General features: G+C 32.9%; 1 protein-coding gene across 1 annotated transcript in view; it reads right to left on the reverse strand.

Moving 5' to 3' along the window:
- The window catches only part of LOC119641506, a 51,529-nt gene that overhangs the window by 23,201 nt on the left and 12,183 nt on the right, over positions 1-16,145 (reverse strand). The window lies entirely within an intron of this gene.

Below are 16,145 nucleotides of genomic sequence, written 5' to 3' on the forward strand. Positions count from 1 at the left end.
ACCGACTGAGCTACCCGGGCTTGCACGGGTTGATAGCAATCCTTACATTTGTTATTAAATTTATAAAATAAGAATAATCTTTTTCTCTGGGAATAATTTATCGCCACTACACCATAAATGGTAAATTGATTTTCGAAGTCTTATTTTATTGTCCGCAACATTTTTGGCAAAGAAGGATAATCACTTTGTGTGATTGCATGCAACCCAATGAAGTACTCGAAATAAAGCTGATGATTAATTCGAATTCGTTTTTTGAACCGATTCCAGTCCATGTTTTCATATCTCAGAACTCAAATATTGGATATATTTTAATGCAATTGCGTTCATTAACATCCAAGATCCCATTTTTATATATATATATACGTGAAAAAAAAAATACAATTTTCAAAATTTCTCGACAAAAACAAATAAGAACATTATAGTCAGGCAAGGGAGGCCGTTAAATATCCTACACTACATTATCTACCGCAATTCTTATTTTTATTCTAGAACACAAAAACTATATCTTGTTTCTATATAAAGACCAATTTTTCAAATGCATATTTATGGGGAAGTGGGCCCGAACAATAACCTAATGTAGTCCAAGTTTCAGCGTTATATAGGGCAGTGCCCAGCAATAGGCGTAGATGGTCCTTATTTTGTAGAGTTCGTTTTTGTATGTAGTTGCTACAATACTATGGGTCAATTTTCATCACCACATATTAAAACTTGGACAGCCCAAATAAAGCAGACAAGTGTTGGGAATGCAGAACGTCGTGAACTATCTGTTATTAGAAATCCCTTGTATTGAAAAGATTATAAGGAGTCTTTCGTTAAAAGTGGTACTTTTTAAGATTGTAACTTCCAGTGTCAAATGTATTAATTTTTGCGTGCTTCCACGTGAGAAAATATCGTGTTCAATGCTGTCTCATTATACAGTGACTCAATTGTGGTTGCTCATCGTTTGTTCAACAGAGAATTAGATCGTCATCATTGTTTTTTTCATTTTATTTCAGGCCGCCGCGGTTGTGTAATTTGACGCCCACGGATGTCTTTCCTTACAGAGGTACATCAAAGCCGTGGCCTATGTTGACAACCTATAAACTCTGGAACGTTCGGAGGCGAACATTCGTCAGCGTGCTAATGTTGAGCAAAATGATTAAGAATTGGGGCCGTGATGTGCGTAAGTGTATTCAAAGCTGTGGCAGACATTTGAACGATATTTTATTCAGAACACAACTGCAACGTCTAAGTTTTACATTACAGCATAATTTACTTTAATAGATTTCGATTTTTTTTCCTAAGTTTTAAGAGTATCACTCTAATGAAAGACCCTTTATAAACCTTGGAAAATTTCTTTGATTAATTTATTTCTGCTTTTATTTTAATTATAATTGGTTTTTTCATTTTACTTTAACCACTTTAAAACCTTAATGAAAAAAATTGACTAAATCATTTTATTTATTTAATTACTTTTGCTAATAATAAAATATTAAGTGAACTTATAAGGTTATTACACAGCATTTTATCTTATATTAATTATATTGTAGACGTTCATTTTGCAGGAACAATTAATAATATTCCTCGGTTGGCCTTAAATGCCATCCGTCTATTCCAAGCGAGGTCTTTCTATTCACACTTAATTGGAAGAATTACGAAGATTTAGTTAAAATGATTCGCGCAAAAGAAAAGCTTAACAACTAGAAAAATATACTTTTTTTTTAGATTTTGTGTGTAAGTTAAAAATACAAAATATAAGCAAAATAATGGATATAAGCAGAAGTATTCACTTCACAAAGCCAACGCTTTCTTATATAAGCATTTCTATACAATATCGGTCGTGGGAATGTTCAGTTGTTGAGAATGACGTTGAATTGACCTAATCTGAAGTATTGAAGTGCTTTACTTTCCATCCTCGTATTTCTACATCCTATTAGCACGAGGGCATTATATTCTTTATATTGGGAAGTAAGCTTCTTCAGGCGATGAAATTCAAATTTATATATATACATATATATACATATCTGCATATATATACATATATATACATATCTGCATATATATACATATGTGCATATATACATATGTGCATATATATATATATATACATATGTGCATATATATGTATATACATATGTGCATATATATATATGTATATACATATGTGCATATATATATATATATATATACATATATATATATATGTTTCACTTATATGCTACCGTGTATAAAAAACTCCATCGCACTTGAGATTTGAACCCGCGAGCATTGACTTGTTAGACGGAATAATTTCCAAATTTTGTAAGCGTCAATCATCTTTAGCTTGATCAATCAGTTTGGGTACTATTGAAGTTATCTTATTTTATTTTTTATTTATTTTTATTTATTTATTTTTTTTATTTATTTATTTTATTTACTTACACATGAAGCTCAACTAAAACAAATTAACAATCGAGTTCAATTGACTCTTAGAAGTAAATCTTACTCTAATTAATATTAAAAACTAATATAAAGTATATAAGAGGAAGTAAAAAAATAATAATAAAGCATGTACACAACAAGCACATAGGAACACCCACAACCACTACAGAATCAAATTGCAAATGAACCCCTAAGCCATTGCAAAGAAGCAAAAGCTTGGCAACTGATACAATAAACAACACCAATTAATTTTCGAATCATAACGAGATGTTCAGATTAAAAGTTGGTTTAAATACGACATAGGCAAATCGCGCGTATTAAGCAAAGATGTTTTGATAGACTTCAAAGAATTCGATATAGAGATTAAGATAAGACAGACATCATTTAATTTTCTGCAAATGACTCTAAACGGGTTAAGCGCTCATAATGTTATTTATATTGACTCAGCTTAATGAACATAAATTGCCCAGAGAAGCAGATAGTTACATTAAAGCTTATCTCGCCAAGTAACTTGGGCGAATTCATAGTACCGATAGTTAATTTAATTAAGAAGGAGACACCAAGAATGAATATATATTCCTCTAAAGACAGTAAGGATACCAGAATTAACTTATTTACATAACGAGGCAAAGACACAAGAATTGCTTTTGAACTGATTCAATTGAATCTGCACAACGCTTATAGGGGGGAGACCACACAATTGAACCATATTTAAATGTGTGTTAGTTAAATGTATGATTAATTAAATGGTCGATAGCTATCAAGGTATAACGAGAGATAGCGAAAATGAGAGAAAGGGCAGCTAAACTGCGTGAAAGGTTCGACATATATGCGGCAAGGGAAATGAAGACGGCTGGAAGAACCGATCACATGCGGTAGTTTACTTGGTTTTTTCATTGACCGTCATATTTGACTAAGAGCAATCTCGAAAAGCCCATTAGAGGTTGAGCAAATTGGTGAAATGGTTAAAATAATTTCAAAATTAAATCCGTATAGACCGTTTAAAGATAAATTGGAGCGAGGTGGAGAAAAAGCGAAGCGATTAGGAATGTGAAAGAAGATTGTTTGAAGCAAATTTAAATCGTTGCAGGTGTGCTTTATTCATTCGGAGGAACTAACTTTGCAGCCTAACAATCGCCAGGCTTCGTCTCGAGAAGTCCTTGAGAAAAAAAATAGGTTTTGACGAATTTCCTAGGAAGCTGGAAATATCACAAAGTATGGTTTCAAAGACTGCAAAATAACTCAGATCACATGCTAGCCTGCATTAAAAATTCTACCGGACTTGAGATTTGTACCCGCGACCATTGTTTTTAATCGCAATACTACGATGCCCACTCGGGGCATTACCATTCTCTTTTTCAAAAATTGGTAAAAGAACCTTATTAGATGTGGAGGCAGGTAGCCTAAGTAAGGTGAACTAAGCTGAACTAAGCTGACCTACGCTGAACTAAGTTGAATACAGGTAACATCTTCAGCAAGACATTTAGGCAGAGATTTCAAGAAAATAACTTTAGTCAGGCCACTAAATAGCTATAGAAACAAAGCTATTAATGACTTGCTTTGCAAGATTAAATAAGCAGTCTTCATCATCAAGTACCATCGTAGCGCCTACCGCATTCTATTAAGGTTTCTCATAAGAATATCGCTACTGCTGCATTAAGGTTATTTTGCTCGTTTACCTTCGTAAAAACCATAAAAAGAGAAAAATTTATTACTAAAAAAATTTAAAAAAATAATTTTTGCAATATAAATTTTATTATTAAAAACTTTAAAGCCTTCACAACAAACAAATTACAATAGTCACTATTAACGCTCAAGAAAAACAAAATATTTCCAAAAACAAAGATATCTTTTTGTGATTTCTTTACCGATATTAATTAAAAAACAAAAAAAAAATAGAAAATCACTTCTTCTCCGTTTCACATTGAAAATTTCCGTTTCCGAAAATCATCAAACAAGCGAAAAAAAGACTTAACAAAATTTGGTAAAACTAAAAAAAAAAAGAGTATTCTCTGTGTTCATTGTACGATGCGAAAAAGCATTCAAGATGTAAAGTGAAGAATGACCTTAACCCATTTCTTTGAAAAGCAAATAAAAAACATTTTAAAATGCTGATACAAACTGATTGCGTAATGGCCGATTTTTAATCTTGTGCTTAAATGATTTTATATGTTTTTTGTAAACTTATATAAACATTTTGATCAAAAAATACTGGGATTATTTTAATGAAACATCTTTCGTTAAACGTGTGCTTTAGCTTTTTGCACCAATAATCAAAAAATTGAGGTAAATTAAATTTTTCAATTTTATACAAACTTAAAATAAAAGTCGATGGCAAATGTGATGTCTAGACTTATAGGTCACACCTCGCCTGTTAAGGAGTAGTTTTTGTCTGCATAAATAAAAAAAAAACACCCTAATATTTTCGCTCTGAACAAAAAATTGCAAGAACGTTTACTTTTCCTCTACAGGAAATTAAAAAACACGTCTACCGACGATTCACTAACTGCCCCAATTCTTTTTTAAACGGTAGATACTTGGAAAATTGTGCATAGAAACATTTGCAAAAACAGATGGAAAATTTGAGGATACATTCCACGACTTCAAAAATTCGAGTAAGACGAAAAAGCTCGAGATATTTTAATGTGCTGTAAAAAATCGGTTCATAATCACAACATGTAAAGATTTAACTTGAAATCGTCTTGATCGTTATTTGAGACCAAGCGTGCATGTCATCATCAGTGGATAAGTCAGATATGTCGAACTCAAATGTCGAGTTTGTTTCAAATGTAGAATTTCGTCCATTATTAATGACCAGGTGGTAATAGACCAAGTCACTAAGACATATGTCGACATAAACCGTGCGACTTCTCACCGCGATATTACCTCAACGGTATTATGTTGCTAGGTTCGCAAGTTTCTGTAAAACTTTGCAAAAATTAGAATCAAAAAAAAAAATATTCTTTCGTATTCGTGCTAGAACAAAAAATCCACGTAAGAAAGTGTATATCTCCAATTGTTGAATCGTGTTTTTTCAAAATCGTGTAAAAAAACCGTGTAAAAAAATGGTTGTATGTATGTCTTACTTTTTCACAAAAATTCAACAAATTTTTATTATAACGTAATTTTGCAAATAAAAAATTTTGTTAACAAAGAAAGTATTGTTTAATTGTCTTCTACAGAAAGAGCGTTTATTGGCGTGTATACTTATATCTACCAATATGCGTTGTCTCGTTTCATGCGCTCTCACCGTCCGTTTGAAAAGCAATCGCTTTCCTTCGATTAAGAGAAATCGCCATTTTTTCATAGGTTTGTGTAAGAGCGGAAATCTGTCTGGTAGACGAGGGAGTCGGTTGACGTTTTCTATGCGAACTGATAAACGCTTTACACTTCTGAAGCGTTCCCAACATTTAACTGAGACGCTTTGGACATTTAGATGTCTACAGCAGAAAAATTTCTTTTCCTAAACTCCAGAGAGTATAATTATTATTATGGTTATAGGAAACTAAGAGGATTTTGTACACACACCAGCAGTTATATTAACCTTTTAGCGGTAAAATATCTTTCATTTAGCGGTTACTTACCAACGCTTCAGACGCTCTCAGCTCTTAAGAGTAGTGAAGCGAAACAAAAGATTTTTCTAAGAATATCAGGCGTCGGCTGTAACGATCAACCGACGAAGGTCAGTTAATAATATCTGAGCCATGGCAGGCACAAGACTAACAGCAGATTGCCTGATGGCATTTACTTTCTTTCAATATTTACATCTCGAATACTCGTCTAAACTGATGAACACAGGTAAACAATTCGAATATAAAAATATATGTGTTTTCTATTCGCTCTACGGCATCTGACCGAGCGTTGCAAACGCAAATATGAATTTGCTCCGCTACAACTGTTGTTGGCAAACAAATCATACTTAACAGTCGTAGGTATGAATTTACAGTGTATTTTATTATTATTCACCTACACAAAGTTTAATTAAATGTTATGTAAAAAACTCAACGCTACCAAAATGAAATGAAATGCTCATTCAATTGTAAAAGAAGAGTTAATCACTATAATTAAATATCTAAAAAAAATAATTAAAGCCTACAATACGGTAAATGACTCAACAATATCAAATAAAATCCGCTTTTATTTTTGTTTAAAAAAACAACAAAAAAGTACCATTTGTTTATATAAACGAACAAAGCAAAATATACTACTTACGCATATACGCATTACGAACTGACCATACGAGTTTATTATCGCAAAATAGCAAATACTTTTTTCACAAATGTCTATCATACCATTGAAATGTCGGTTTAATCTCAGTTTAATCTTTAGTTGTATTCGAACGTGATGCAATCTGAATACTCATATAATCTACAAATACGTTATATAAAAATGTATTTTAATATTACATTTTTTGTGGGCCGTTTGCCTTTTTTAATGCATAAAAAAAGTGCTTTGCTTACATTTGAACTTCTGAAATTACAGAGAACATCCAATACAGATATTCAGTTAGATTCAAATATTTTTATGACAACCTAAACGACAAGAGAATCAATAAATTCAACGCGAATCTGTCCATCGCCGGAGTCTTCAAAATTGCATCAGCTTATTATATATCTTACTGTTGAAACGTTGAGAAACACCATGTAAAGACGCAACTTTTGGTCCTGCACTTAGCTCTATTTATAGGACTTGTTAGTTTGTTAAGTTCTAAGTTGAGAAGGTTCGACATCATAGCAGGCGACTTCAAACGTAATTATTAAGCCGATAGCCAATCTCAACCATCTCGCACAGTAACACTCCCTCCTTCTTGCAGATGCAGCCGACATAAAGGCTGGCGTAAGTTTTACGGCCATGTGTTTGACATCAGTTCAGTAGCCCAACTTTTACTTCTTAAGTTTGAAGAAGGAGACCATACAGGTAGACTAAAATGTTTGACTATAGGGTAAATCGTGTAGAAAAAACTGTCTTAGAGACTCTACAGGCCTCCTTCTTTGGGTGTAAAACATGCCGTTGACGTATTATAGAGTTCATATTACATAACAATCTTAAAATAAAAGGGTTCTTTTTATTATTGCGGATTCTTCATATATAGCGTGATAAACATAATTCGTATTTGTGAGTTTCTTCTGTGGCCGGTTTATGAATGTCGATATTGAGCAAACTCGACAGCAATTTCACTATCGAAAAGATTTTCGTTCGATGGTAAAATAAATGCATGCTTTATCGATAACTCTAACCTCACTATCCGCTATAGCAAATCTATAATCGGTAGCTATAAACCGACCTTGGTCTTGGAGATACGGTTGGCATATCAAATTTGAGCATCTTAACCGAACTACTGGAATATGCTGACATGCTGACACGGGGCATTAACAAAGGAAAATTCATTTTTGAAGACGCAAAAATTTCTCCTCTTTGCAACTACAAGCTGCTTTCCAAAGTAAGGAAGACTTTTTCAAAACTGTTTTTTCGAGGAGCGCCATGTAATTGTAAGAACGATTTGGGAATGTGAGTTACTCACTGCCATGGCGGAATTATTGTACTGTAAATGTTGTCTGTTGCGTTGGTGCCAGAAACCTAAAAACGTTCCAAACAAGAGCTAACGTTGAAATATTGATAATCGGATCTTTTTACCATATGAAAATAATCAATTTTCGTAGGAACGGCTATAGGCGAGTGACTTCAACAAGTTGCATCAGCTAACCCAAATTTTTCGTAAGAATTTAAAATGTCGAAGTACTATTACTCAGCGAGTTTTCTCGAAAAATTTTGAAAACTGCAATGTTTTCCATATAACGGGTTTTCAAAATAGGCCATTATATTGGGGGACCGATTCGAACAATTATGAATAGTGCCCGTCCATGGTTCAAGCCATTTCAATATAGCGAGTTTCGTCAAAATATCTCTCAAAATTGCGAGCTGTAGGTTGAACACGAATTACATGGACAGACATCGGACTGACAGACCTATTTAGGTTGATTCAAAAATCGATCGTTTTCTGAATCGATCTGTATAATAAAAGGTGGGTCTATCTCAAGCTCTTCCGGGTGTGACGTGCATCCGTAGAAAATGTTGCAGGTTGTAGAAAAATAATGCCAACAAAGTTAAAAATATTGATCGTCGCGCTAATGTAGCCAAAAAAAAAAAAGTGAGAAGACAAACAAAATGGAACAGTAGAAGAAACGTAACAACGAAATAAACAATATAAATTACATTTCTCACAGACACGTGCCACTAAATCATCAAATGAATCGATTAAATCAATTCGTAAAACTTGATCGCATTCCAGTATAATTTAACTTGCATCCAATTTTGCTTGTTGAAACAGTGAGTAAAATGCACATATATTGCAACACATAGAAACTCATAAATGATATATTTGAGCAACAGTGATGCATTCCCGGTTCGGGTAGTAATTTATATTTCTCAACCTGGCACAAAGATTTCCATAAAAAGAAATGTTAAATGAAATCAAACCTCGAAGTTGGAAGCCATTGACTTTCAGAATTAGAAATTAAATGAAATCAAATGGAAAATTTTGTTTTTTTAATGACAACGGACTCGGTCATGGACCGGTCTTTCGAAATACGAAATGCGACTGACCGACCAGAACAATTCATCGAGTGACAAGTGCCGAAATAAGTAAAAAAAAAATTTTTTTTGTCTTTGTATTATAAAATTCCTCTTCGGAGTTTTTGTTTGGATGAAGCGCAGTTGCCAAACCATTTCTCAAATCATTGTTAGCTTTGAGTAGTACATTTTCGCTCAAAAAGCAAGACTTAATAAATACGCGCAGTACGGATTTTTTCATTACTTTAAGAATAACAGAAGTAGCGTCGCCAAAACCGCTGCAACTCGTAAACTAATTATCGAAATGCCGTGAAATTCTGACAATCGTCGTTTGAAAGTTGATATACGGTAAAAACAAGAAGAATTGTTTGTTAGAGATGACCGGGGCTTATTGACTGATTTGTTGTCTGATTTTTTTGAGCGTTTTTGCATCTTACGTAGCCCCTTTTGTGTACGGAAAACGGAATCAGATAAGGTAGAAATAGCCTGTAGGCGGCAAGGAAGCGAACACTCTTTCGGCATTTTGTCATATTTACGAGACAAAATGATTTTTTTTTTTAAATTAGGCTTAATTTCAATTCATAATGTTTTCATTAAAACCAAAAAAAAAAAAAACAAAACCAACAGTGTAAGCCATATATAATTCTTTGCTTATATCATTTGTATTAATTAAAATATATTTACATCATTATGAAAACGTAATAAAAGACGGTTCAAATGCCTTTGCAAGGCATTAGAGGCAATCCAACAATCAACATATATGACATTTGTGAGAGTGTGTGTGATGGACATGCAATTATTAAAACATTATAATTGCTGGTTAGCTACAACAAACAAGGCGACGAAAGACGAAAGAATTAAAACTTGAAACTTTGTGGGTATGCGAAGTTAACGCAGTCATGTAAAGGTAAAGCACGTGCTTAAACAATAAATTTAATAAAATCGAAAAAACAAACAAGGGAAAAAAAATTAAAAACACAAACACTTATAATATGTTTTTCATCCTCAGTCTGAGAAGATTTTCCATTTATATAATAATGAGCTGATACCTCTCTACTAATGCATAGGCAGACATACGTATCTATCAGTAAATAGTAAACAGTTATAATTGGTTGTATTAAGTCTTCTTTTCGTATATCATTGCATAAAACATGTTTTCTTCATCATCATCATCATCAACAACATGATCGTCATCGCCGTTATATTCATTTTCATAAGTTAAAGAAGATTTAAGATTATAAGACCACAAAAACAACATATAGAAAATTTATTCGTTTCGAGACACCGTCAAAGAGCAAAGACCCCGGCAATCTTTAATCAGATGAGATTAGTAAATATCTATCCATGCATACACAGGCATATACATAACAAAAAGAACAGACGCCGGAGTTGATGGTCAATCAATCGCTTTACATAAAAATTAGAAAAAAAAAAAAACATTCATTTTAACACTTTTAAAGGCGTTTAACAAACGAAGGAGTGCGCTAGTGATGATTTGTCATTTCGGAATTATTTTAATTCGTGTTTTTTTTTTTTTTTTTTTATAAAAAGTTTTCAAATGGTTAAGATAACAGCGAACAATTTATTTCAAATCTATAGCTTATGCTTGCGATTGTCTCACCGTTCTAATATGCGCTTTAACCTGTAGTTTATGTTTGTCACGGAAGATTTATAGTTTGCTATGCTATAACTGACAATAGTTGAAATATTTTTATGGCAATTTTATGGAAAATTTATGATCAAAAGAATTTTTTTCTCTTTATTATAAATACAAAGGTATGTTATATTTGTCAAACGGGGATAGCGCATGAAAAGATAATACCGAGAAAACTTAATTTAATTCTTCATTATTCATAGAATTCCAGGTTTAAAACGGCCCATAGCATGGATGGACAGGCATAGTAATACTATGTTACGCAACTCCAAACTTATCTATAATATTAGAGAAAAACCCGTGAACTGTTTTACTTAATCTAATGTGTAGATTATTGATCAGCATAGCATTGAGGTTGATTCGTCCGATTTCGTCACTTTTACATTCACAATTACGGCCTTAAAGCTTCGTTTAGAATAATCATCTAGAACCTTTTATGGTTAGTAAAAATCTAACAGTGAATCGCCTGCTTGCTATACGGACCTTATAGAGCAAAGCCTAGGCGAAAATTCCATAATCTTTCATTTATTCCTGGGAATGTGTTGTGGGTATCCGTCCATCTGATCGTCAATAAGATCTTGGACATTTTATTCAAATAGTGAAAATGGCCCTTAAACTTTCGCCAGATTAAAATCAAAATTCAATAACATTACTTCATTATTTCGCCACTAACATTAGCAAGCGTTCGAACCTTATATATGTATAGCTTTTATATTCATCACTTAGCATTGCAAGTAATGATTCTGTGCAATTATGCCCTTACATTGGTTTCTGTGCATGTTATGTTAAATGTAGAACACCGCGGTTATGTTGCACTAAGTACATGCAAGTATTGCTTCATTACATTATATTTTGGCAGATCAATTATGCTTAAATATATGCCACATTATTGATATTCAATACAAGCCGGGTGCTGGGTAAGAAAACCGGTGTAAACCAAATTTATTATCTATTTTATCTATTTTCTTCGCTCTTTCACTAATAAAAAAATTAAAATAAAAAGCCAATTTTAATATAAAAGCAAAAATATTGCTATTTCGATATCACTTGTTACGCTGCATTCCTAAGGTATTTCGAATTTTGCTATTAAAATAGAAATTTTCCAAATATAATAAAAACAGGTGAGAACTACAAGTTTTCTGATAGACATCATCTTATTACAATATAATAGAAAATATTTATAATTATACAGGTCATTTTAGAGTGGCCCAGAGAACACCAGCTTAAATCAATATCTCCTATTGTCCATGATGCTTGGGCCTCGATAACTAATGTATTTATACCATGTTTTTATCATCTCTAGCAGATCAGCTGATGGGAATCAATGGCGACCAGATACTGAGGCAAGAAAAAATCGGATAAAAACATTCTTTTCGTAAAGTATTATTTTCTCCCTGCAACCTTTCAATTGCGTATATATAATCGCTGACTCGATCAACATCAATCATTAATAATGTGAATTTTTTTCAGGAGAAAAGGAAACTTGAACTTAATTAAGCTTTTGTCGCCAAAAGCGCGCTATTACAATTCTTATATATTACAGCTTTTTGTCGGCGCGCCTGTTTGCGAATCCCAATCGTTTTCCGTGAAGTTCTACTTTGTTCCCTTACATCTTTGTACTAGCTGGAGAATCAAGACAACTAGGGTATATCACTGTCACTTGATCTAATCACGACAAACGAATGCAGCGTTTCCCCCGGGGCTTTTTAAAAGCTTAAATTTTTCAGGTGCATGATAACTATTCATACCATATCCTACAGCATATTTGGGTTAGAAACAATAACGAATCATTATGCAATTGGTGATGAGAAAAGATTCACTATCGATTAATACATAACGTAGCTTGTCTATATTTTGGTTCACGGCAGACACCGAAACTTTGGTAAGGCGATACAAAAGACAGTTTCTAAGCAATACTAAGGGGTATAATAACAATGGTACGATAACATTTGATTTTTACAAATGCTAACGTATCGCTTATGACTTATTTGTGCTCTTTGTCCTATCATGTATATAAAATTTTCCTCGAGTGGGCTTTTATAAGAACCTATTTCCATTATGAGTCATAGTTAGTCGGTGTTAACGTAAATTATCTCTATATCCTCTGCATTTTAATTTAGTAGTATAAGTTACACACCCAACGCATCACGCACCGGTAACGCTTTTAAAAATTGAACAGCACAGCTTGATCTTAAATTATAGAACGATATTCGTGACATTACCGGGGAAAAAACTCATGGACGTGGAGTGCGAAAGGTTTCATGAAGGATATCTACACAAACCAATCGTTGAGGTCAGGGCAAATGATACTTGTCCAAAAATTCATCTCTTAAAAGAGGTGGGAAAGGAAAACCCATGATCTATGAAGCCGCAAACGTTAGTTGTCGAATTTGTCAATAGCGGTTCAGCATAGTGTAAAGTAAAACTGCTCTTTGCGATTTTACGCTTTTTATTCAATCCATTTTGAATTAAGTTTGGAGCACTTTGAGTTGCGATATTTAGGATAACGTAGGTTTTATTTACAATTCTTACGAGAGCCATTTACAAATTACTTCCGGTCTTTCACCGTTGGAATATTACGACTCAACTCCCTGACCACGACCGACTTTGCTTTCTGCAAATGTGCTGCTTATATAATATATTCTTTTACAAGCATGCTACCAGTATCTAAAGCCATCGCAATATTTTTGTCTTCATCCTTTTTTCCACACCCACTTTCTTCCAATCGTTGTTAACTTTTTCGCCAGTTGCCATCTGCAAGAGGCAGGTAAAGCTTTTTGGTTTTCCCTTTCTTTGGAATTTGATTTCTTAGAAAATCAACGAGTTTTCTTGAAAATTCAAATCGTGAAATGTGGGATTTTGGTAATAATATATTGTAAGCAATAATGAAATGCTTCAAAAATTTCAATGAATTATTTTGAGTTTCTTTCCATTGTAAGTAACATAAATATTTGTAACAATCGCATTATTTCGAAGCTTAACGCCCAAATTTATAGTTTACATTATTAGTTACAACAACACCTTGGTAAAACAAATTCGAATTAAATCTGAGAGAGAGAGAGAGAAGTCATATAAATCATGCAATTTATTTAGAAAAACATATAAGATGGAAACACATTGACTTACTACGAACACCATTCATTGTCATGTCAAACATGTATAAACATTAATTATGTGTGACAATATTACGCCCACTCTTTTTAAAAAAAGAAACTAATAAACGATACTTCTTTTATACTTCGGGTCACAATACTAACAAAAACAGTTTTTCAATTCCGCTCTGCCTATTCGATATGTATGCGGCGGACCCAAAAGGAAAACAGAAAAAACTGCACCTGTGTCTTCTATCGCTGTCACAGTAACAAATTGTATTTAGATTTACCTTAGTTTGGCGTATTTAAAAATCTAATTGAAACTTATGATGAGAATCATTGTTTGTTTATGTTACGTTATTTGTGTAAAACACAAGAATTTATCTCTTGAGGAAATCTAAATAAATTCACCAAAAAAAAAAAAAAAAAATAAATAAATAAATAAAGTTGAATAACAATAAATGGCAACCAGTTCTTGTGGTAAATCTTAAGAGTGAGATTCTATAGAGTTGAGAATGACATTCTCTGCTTAACCTCTCCAACTGAGGTTAACTGATCGAAGTTGAATAAATATTATCATAAAATGGAAAATGAAATAAAAATTAAAACGAAAATGAAAATAAAAGTTCAGAAATTTTGCTATGGGTGTGGATTATTACTATCTATCTACTGCAATCATTACATTCTCTCCCTTGCTTTCTAATTTAAGCCAAATCTATCTCTTTCACCCTTAACGTCCCTCAAATGCGTAATTAGTAAGAGAGCTCACATATCATTGACTCGTTTTATATTTTTGTATATTAATCTTAAAATGTTACGTTGGCTTTTAAAGAAAAAAAATGCCCAAAACTACCCCCAATGAGCTAAATTTTCAGAACTTCTTAAATTCTCTATGAAGTCTTCTTAAAATGAAAATCGAAAGGAGAAAACCTTACGAAGGTGAGTTCTTGAACAAATCATGATGTAAGCTCGCTAATTAAGCTATTGCAAGAATAAGTAATGCGTTGCCTTCAAAGCTTCATAGACCAGCTCACATTAGTGCTTTTTCACTCAAAAATTTAATTTCTCCATTTAAACAATTGTCAATCATACATAAAGCAATATGTGCGAAGAATCTTCCCTGTTCAGTTAGCTATATACGATATTTTTGTTTTTTTAAATTCGAATTTGCACCAAAAAACCTATCGCCCGCAAAGGCCCTTAAGAAAATGGCGTCATGCGAAAATGACGGCGGTGATGCCATTTTTGGAAATTTTTTAACAATTTCTTTCTTTAATACTTAAATAAATGCTGAATAACTTCTCCGAATATTACTATACTCCAAAAAAAATTTTTTCTGGCCATTAATATAAAAATACACAGCCTAATAAGACAAAAATTGAAATTTATATAAATCTCATCAAAAATAAACAAAATAACCTAAGCTGTGAGATGATAGTTTTCAAAGGGCTTCCTCAGAAATTATTGTGGTCAAAAAATCAGGCGAATATAATTGAATGAAAATGAATAATCATTAATTATTTTCCCAAATCAATTTCATAACAGTGATGCAATATTCCTTGTTGGCAGTTAGGCCTGGCGGAAAAATTTATATTGCACAACAGTGAGAAAAATGTCAGCATGGCTCTAATTTTTAGTGCCTTTCACTCGATCTTTGTTGGCCCTTTTCGTTTGATTTGCCAGTTGTATCGTGGTCATAGATACAATCCTCTGATCCAGTAACGATACATTTCATGGTATCCTGGTAGTCAGAAATCATTGTTCCGCAGACTTAGTTAAAATCAAAAAAGCTCTTTTTGTATAATTACAACAATGCCTGTAACTTTGCAGAAATCGAATCAATTGGCATGGAGTTCCATATGATCTGCTGTATTGATAAACTTTAAATCAAAAATTTATCGTGTTATACCTATCACCGAATGATGAGGGATATATGCATTTTGTCAAAACGTTTGCAACGTCCAGAAGGAACCTTCAAAGACGGCGCAAAGTATATATATTGTTGGTAAGCATTAAATTCGCAATCGATTTAAACATGTCCGTTTGTCGGTCGATGTGGTGTATGTTGTAAACATTCTTCTGGCCGCAATTGACTTCAAACTTTGTAAAAACATTGGAAATTCTAGCTCGCAAGATGGTGTTCAAAATGCACCAAATCGGTCGAAGGACACGGCTGCAGTACTAGGTAAACTGAGAACACCTATGCTTTTCAAAAGGAATAAAAAATTGGTTTTTACTCGTTGCTCATAAAATACATAAGACAAATCTATAAAAGTTGTAGTACCTCTACAGATATGAGAAAAATTGGCCACGCCTACTCAATATTATAGTAGAACAAAATCAAATCTTTTTTCATTAACTTTATAACGCGTAACGGTATATCAAATCTTGACAAGTCTCGCATTCGGAATGCACATCCGGAATGCATG

Source organism: Glossina fuscipes, unplaced genomic scaffold (genome assembly GCF_014805625.2).
Source record: "Glossina fuscipes isolate IAEA_lab_2018 unplaced genomic scaffold, Yale_Gfus_2 150, whole genome shotgun sequence".
Lineage (NCBI taxonomy): Eukaryota > Metazoa > Arthropoda > Insecta > Diptera > Glossinidae > Glossina > Glossina fuscipes.